At 48.3% G+C, this 7,500-nt stretch overlaps 1 pseudogene across 1 annotated transcript in view; it reads left to right on the top strand.

Annotated features, from left to right (window-relative positions):
- Positions 1–7,500, top strand: part of LOC308098023 (voltage-gated potassium channel KCNC1-like) — a 74,502-nt pseudogene that overhangs the window by 43,356 nt on the left and 23,646 nt on the right. The window contains exons 2-4 of the transcript in view: positions 581–712; positions 2,265–3,099; positions 5,690–5,909. The product of the transcript in view is annotated as a voltage-gated potassium channel KCNC1-like (transcript). The remainder of the gene's footprint in view (positions 1–580; positions 713–2,264; positions 3,100–5,689; positions 5,910–7,500) is intronic.

Genomic DNA, 7,500 nt, shown 5'->3' with positions numbered 1-7,500 from the left:
GTGTGTGTGTGTGTGTGTGAATTAACTGCATTCCTCCGTTCTCCCCGGCGTAGTTGGTGTTGTCTGGCGCCCCCTGTCTGCGCTTTCTTGTCACAGCCACTGTCATCAGTATACTGCAATGGCCCAAAACACAGCAACCCCCTATCCACAGCACTAGTACCTAACCACAGCATGGTGTGCTCTGTCAAACATGTAATGTTTACACGCGTGTGTGTGTGTGTGTGTGTGTGTGTGTGTGTGTGTGTGTGTGTGTGTGTGTGTGTGTGTGTGTGTGTGTGTGTGTGTGTGTGTGTGTGTGTGTGTGTGTGTGTACGACTTTCTGTCGTACTTTGTTGTTTATTATCTGTTTCAAGTATGTGTTTGCTCTGAATTCACACAGTGTCCTTCTTTTTTCCCTTTCTTTCTTTCTTGATTTCTTTCTTTCTTTCTTTCTTTCTTTCTTGCTTTCTCTCTTCTGCCTGTTACTCTGTGGTGCTCGCACACTTTCTCTCTCTCTCTCTCTCCCTCTCTCTCTCTCTCTCTCTCTCTCTCTCTCTCTCTCTCTCCCTCTCTCTCTCCCTCTCTCTCTCTCTCATTGCAGTATTGCGCCTTAGTCTCTCTCCTGTTCATCCTCATCTCCATCTCCACCTTCTGCCTGGAGACGCATCAGGCTTTCAACACCATCTACAACAAGACGGAGAACGTCACCGTGAACAACGTCACTACACAAGAGGTAGGCTCACTGTTCCGGCTGTGTCTATGAGAGGGATGCCACCATGTTATATGCCTGGCCCCATACCGGTTACCCATAATCAATACCAATATTTTCCCCATACCGATGATTTACTTTTTTTGTTCAAATAAGTGTTAACCACTTAAACCCCAGCAAAAGCTTTCCCCATAATAACAAAAAACTGAAAATTCACTAGTAGAGCCCTGAGGGACTCCGCTCAACCATATGAGTGGTTAAATAGCTCTATATTCCCATAGCAATCACAAAGAGTTTGTTACAATTACAATTATAATTACAATTTAGGCATTTAGCAGACGCTCTTATCCAGAGCGACTTACTAAACAAGGTAATAATCACATACAGTACATAGAATGCAGAGAGACAGTGTAGTGCCTCTGGAAACTAGGTTCACAGGTAAACCAAGAACCTAGCATCAGTCTAAACAATATAACTCTTACAATAATAAGAATAATCTGTACATTGAAACTATAGGATGCCAGGTAAACAATGAACCAGGCGTCTAATAACATCTCAATTATATTCTTAACATTGTGGTCAAGGAAAAACAAACAAAAACATGAGAACGAACGACCAAGGTATGTTTGCATGGTAGCCATATCTTGGTCAGTCGCTAGCATCAATCGATGTTCAGTAACCGGGGCCTCCCTCCCGTCTCTTTAGTCAACAGAAAATATATTTTCAGGTCGGGATAGCAATTTCATCCAAGCAGGAGAGAGAACTCATATACTGTAGGATACACGATAATCAAGTGAAATTGGAACTGATGAAACAATTAGCATACTAATTTGGAACTGGATCTAAATGGGTTCTCTCTCCTGATTGGAAGAAATTTGCAACCCACCTGAAAATGTATTAAATGTATTAAAAAGCTAGAGAGACAGGGAGACCCCTATTACTGTACACACACTCTATTACTATCCAAATGTAGAGCTTCATTTTTTCTTACAAAACAAAATCACTTACAGCAGCTTTAGTGTCAACCTCAGTGTCTGTGATGAGAGTAAGTACATTTTTATTATCCAAGTGATGTAACAAAGCCCAACATTTGTTTCCTGTAACATTCATATACAGGAGTTTCCCATGTAACAGACTGTGACTCCAACACAACTGGTTACTGTAATCCACTATAGTTTGTGTAATAAGCACAGACACAGCTTGGGACAGCTCCCCAGTGCAGTGTGATTTGATAGAACGTTCTAAACCTGGTCTAAACCTAGAGACTAAAAATGAACACACTGTGAACACCTAAGCTAAACATTAACACAGTGTTCAGGCGGCAGAATGGAATTGCTTGCCTAAAGTATTTTATTGGTCAACGCAGATAGCAGTGTTTTGGCACATACTATCCATTTGGATTATCAGTGATATTTGACCTAACTGTTATCTCATCTGTCTGTCTGTCTGTCTGTCTGTCTGTCTGTCTGTCTGTCTGTCTGTCTGTCTGTCTGACCCCCACCCCCTGCTCTCACCCTCTTTCTCTCTCTTTCTCTCTCTTTCTCTCTCTTTCTCTCTCTCTCTCTCTCTCTGCCAGATTGTGTATGAGGTGGTGACAGACGGCTGGCTGACCTATGTGGAGGGGATGTGTGTGATCTGGTTCACCATCGAGGTGTTTATGCGGGTCATCTTCTGCCCAGACAAGGGCGAGTTCTTCCGCAGCACGCTCAACATCATCGACTTTGTGGCCATCGTGCCCTTCTACCTGGAGGTGGCGCTGAGTGGCCTGTCGTCCAAGACGGCCAAGGACGCGCTGAGCTTCTTGCGCGTGGTGCGCTTTGTGCGTATCCTGCGTATCTTCAAGCTGACACGCCACTTCGTGGGCCTGCGTGTGCTGGGCCACACACTGCGCGCCAGCACCAACGAGTTCCTGCTACTCATCATCTTCCTCGCCCTGGGCGTCCTCATCTTCGCCACCATGATCTACTACGCCGAGCGCATCGGCGCCGACCCCGACGACCCCACGGCCGCAGCGCACACCAACTTCAAGAACATCCCCATCGGCTTCTGGTGGGCCGTGGTCACCATGACCACGCTGGGCTACGGCGACATGTATCCGGAGACGTGGTCGGGTATGTTGGTGGGCGCCCTGTGCGCCCTGGCGGGCGTGCTCACCATCGCCATGCCCGTCCCTGTCATTGTCAACAACTTCGGCATGTACTACTCCCTGGCCATGGCGAAGCAGAAGCTACCCAAAAAGAGGAACAAGCACATTCCTCGTGCACCGCAGCCAGGCAGCCCCAACTACTGCAAACCCGACGCCCTCGCCATGAACCCCATGCTGGGACCCGGCATGGTGGGCTCTGGCAGCATGATGGGGACCGGAGACTGTCCCCTGGCCCAGGAGGAGATCATAGAGATCAACAGAGCAGGTGTGTGTGTGTGTGAGTACAGAAGGATTTTAGTCACAGTCATTTCTTCATTCTTCATTTATCTTCAAAACAACATTAAGAATGGCCGCACTGGTCTTCTTCAACCAATTTCATTGGTTGATGTTGGTTGAGTGTTTGACCTTACCAGTCAAATGCCGAAAACGTGTGAGAGCTACTGTACAGTATGGAGTTTTTTAAACAACATATTATAATAACACAAGAGAGGTAGATAGACCTTTATTGATCCCGGAAGGGAAGTTCAGTTGTCCTGTCATTTACATGTTGTTGTTGGAAGTAAAACCGCATCTTATAACTGCACCATGGAAGTAGTTCCAGGACTTAAGATGATACTGTGTGTAGTCAGAACCAACATAGGATCGTGTATGTATCATTTCCAGGCTGTCGTATAACATTTCACTGCGTCTCGATTTCTTGCTGCAGTTTTAATGGAAGTGTCCATCAGCAGAACACACGCAGGAGTATGCTATAATCTCTGTGTGTGCGTGCGTGCGTGTGTGAGTGTGTATGTGTGTGTGTGTGTGTGTGTGTGTGTGTGTGTGCGAGTGTGTACACACGCACTTGTGTATTCTAGTTACAGTATTATAGTATAAAGACACTCATGACAGTGGACACGAGATAGACTCCCTGCAGAGCATTTATCCCCCCACGCGCTCTCTCTCTCTCTCTCTCTCTTTCTTTCTCTCCCTCTCTTTCTCCCCCCACGACTCTCTCCATCCGTCTATTTCCCTCCGCTTCGTTCCTGTCCGCTTACTTTTCTCCATCGACCTTTCTCTTTGTCTTTCTGTCTGTCAGCCTCACTCTCCTATCCCCCTCTTCCTCTCTCTCTCTCTCTCTCTCTCTCTCTCTCTCTCTCTCTCTCTCTCTCTCTCTCTCTCTCTCTCTCTCTCTCTCTCTCTCTCTCTCTCTCTCTCTCTCTCTCTCTATCTCTCTCTCTCTCTGTCGCATGCTGTGGAGATATGCTGTGTCCTGTGTATTATGAAGACAGGATTTGAAAGCAGATGATGGTGTGTCAGTGAAACAGGGCTGTCACTGTACTCTGTCACATAAGCATCGCAAAGGAGAGGAGGGTTGACGAAGAAATTAGGAAAGGGCTGAAGGAATGTGTGTGTGTGTGTGTGTGTGCGTGTGTGCGTGTGTGTGTGTTCTATCTGTTTGTCACGTTAGATTAGTTTTGACAGCCAGGTTGAAAGCTAGAGACAGTTACCCTGCAGTCATCTATGTGCGTGTGTGTGTGTGTGCGTGTGTGCGTGTGTGTGCGTGTGTGTGTGCGTGTGTGCGTGCGTGTGTGCGTGTGTGCGTGTGTGTGTGTGTGTGTGTGTGTGTTGTGTGTGTGTGTGTGTGTGTGTGTGTGTGTACGTGAGTGTACGTGTGTGTACGTGAGTGTACGTGAGTGCGTATGTACGCACGTGCGTGCGCTCAGGAGGCATCTTGTTCTACTGCAGTGTTTGTGTCACATCATGACCAGCAGGGCTGTTAAAATGCAGTAATGTTCCTCTCTCTCTCTCTCTCTCTCTCTCTCTCTCTCTCTCTCTCTCTCTCTCTCTCTCTCTTACTAATCTCTCTCCTACCTCCTCCTCGCGTTCATTCCTTCCCTCCTCTGACGTTCTCCTCGCTCTGTGGATTTCATCCTCCACTCTTTTTAATCTTTCTCCTTAATATTCCTTTTATGCCACATCCTCCTCTCCCTCCTCGTCCTCCCTCCCTCTCTCCTCTCTCTCCGTCTCTCCTTCGCTCACCTTCTTTTTTGCACACTCATCTATTCTTTTCAATCTCTCTTCTCCTTCATCCTGACAGTTCTTCCATTTTTTTCCCTCCGTTTCCTTTGCATTTTGACACATTTAAAATGTCTGCATTCTTTCAATGATTTCACCTCCTTCACTCCTCCTTGTCTCTCTCTCTCTCTCTCTCTCTCTCTCTCTCTCTCTCTCTCTCTCTCTCTCTCTCTCTCTCTCTCTCTCTCTCTCTTGCTTCTGCTCAATTCATCTTCTCTCACGTCTCTTCCTTTACATCTCTTTGCTCCTCCTCCTCCTCCTCTCCTCCGCATTCCCTCTCGCTTCTCCTCCTCCCACCTCTGCGGACTCTGGTGTGTTTTCACCTCCTTTGCATATTCTCTGTTTCCTATCTATCTTCTGTCCCGTTTCTCCATCTCCCTCTCCCTTTTTTTCTCTTCTCCACAGATCTTCTCCTCTCTTGCCCCTCCCCCATGCTGTTCTCTAAAACCCCCCATGTACTCTCTTGAGTTTATTCTTATTCATTGCTAACCCTCTCCTCTCCTCTCCTCTCCTCTCCTCTCTTCCTCTTTCGTGCACTGACTCTCTGGCACATGTGAACCTCTGTCTCATTAAAGAAAGACAAAAATACATAATGACATTGAAGCGAAAGTTGAAAGTACATGTATATCCGGATGTTTCCCCCTGGTTCTGCTCTTACTGAGAAACATGCACAACAAGGTGACAAGAAACAGCCATAGTTAACTTAAAAGTAAAAAATGCTCCTTCTGTCCTCTCTCTCTCTCTCTCTCTCTCTCTCTCTCTCTCTCTCTCTCCTCTTGTCTCTGTGGTCCGAAAAGATTCCAAGCAGAACGGCGACGCGGCGGCCAACGCGGCCCTGGCCAACGAGGACTGCCCCCACCATCGACCAGGTGCTGGGCGAGGAGAGGAGCCCCGCCACGGGGGTCGGCATGGGCTCGGCCAACAGCAGGGAGCGCTACCCGCCCCACGACCGCGCCTGCTTCCTGCTCAGCACCGGCGAGTTCCAGCGGGCCGCCGACACCGGGAACGTCAGGAAAGGTAGGCCGGGGGGGCGGTGGGGGCGGCGGTGGCGGCAGGAGGAAGGGGGGAGGAGGAGGGTCGGAGGCCGAAGTGGTGGTCGGGGGAGGAGACGGGGGCCAAAACCAACAGCAACGTAGGAGGGGCGGGGGAGGAGAGGTCGGGGGAGGAGGCACCACCGGGGGGTCTACCGGGGCGCCGCCGGCGGGGCGGGGGGGTGAGGTATCTCAGCGACAGCTGCAGCGGCCTGTCGATCGACAGTCGATCGTGGTCCTGACTCGGGGGGGCGGCAGGGGGCGGGGGGAGGGGGGAGGTCGGTTAACGTGCGTGCTGGCGTGCACGCGCTCAGCGGCGTGCGCCCTCGCACGAGCACACGCGTGGCGCTGTAAGGGCGACGCACACACACGTCACGCTCCTCTGTGTGCGAAGCGTACGCGCGCCTGCGTGCGATAATGGTTCACGTTCACAAACTATCCGCACGGTCATGCTGTAGTGTGTGTACATAACACGCGCGGAGACATGTACATGCGCGCATACGTGCACGTGCACTGCACACACAAAAATGCACGTGCACACATGCGGTACATGTACATGCACACACTGCAGAGTTCCCTTTTAAAAAAAAACGAAAACATAATTAAAACGTTGGTTTGCAAGCTTACACACCAACACAGATATACATAACCCTCCCCCCCCACATACACATACACACACACACACACACACACACACACACACACACCATATCTCCTTTCCTTCCCTGACTCAGCCTTCCCATATCATACTCTGTCAATCCCTCAGATTGACGGCTCAGCACCAGCACCGTTCTCTCCCTTTAGCTCATTCCACATTATGAGCTACACGCTTTGTCATGAATAAAATATCAATGGTCAATCAATAAACCTTGATATTTCCTCTGATGGTGATTAGGAGCACGTGGCAGACATCTTAGAAGACCAACGTCGTCCCACATACTGCACTGTACCTGTGGGGCACACTGCACACAGTGCTGTGATCCACATTCATGATCTGATCAGGAAATATTGGGAGATAAATTAGGCTGTATATCCAAGTGTTTTTTTTATTATTATTTCAAGGACCCCCATAACTCTCAGAGTTACAGTACAGACCTGTAAGGGTCCATTTGGAAAGAACCCATAGGGGTCCCTGGATCCCACTTTGAGAACCACTGGTATATCCCATATTACTGTATATATCCCAAATGATAATTTGTCAGATCATCTTCTTTTTTTAGTTCTTCAAGCTTTCTGTCCAAATTATTCCATGTGCTAAAATAAAAGCATTCCGGCACTGGAAAATAGAACTTTTAAAGTCCTTACTGGACTTGAACAGCAACAGCCAAGCGGTATTGACGTGAGCTGGACTTCTACGATGGCTCCATGCTATATACGTACTAGACTACGGTATATACAGTACTTTAGACATGCAGGCTTGTATTCAGTGTTGGTTTGTGTTTTTTGTCTCTACACTGTAAAATCCTCTGTGCTAATGTATCTCGTCTGTAAGTCTGAGAGTGCACAAACGTGACCAAATGGATGTTTGCGGGGTCCATTTGGTTCACATTTGTGCACTCTCAGAGTTAAATGAACAC

Source organism: Gymnoscopelus braueri (assembly GCF_963280865.1).
Source record: "Gymnoscopelus braueri genome assembly, chromosome: 13".
Classification (NCBI taxonomy): domain Eukaryota; kingdom Metazoa; phylum Chordata; class Actinopteri; order Myctophiformes; family Myctophidae; genus Gymnoscopelus; species Gymnoscopelus braueri.
The sequence above is the reverse complement of the archived record's forward strand: the minus strand, read 5'-3'. Positions and strand labels throughout refer to the sequence as shown.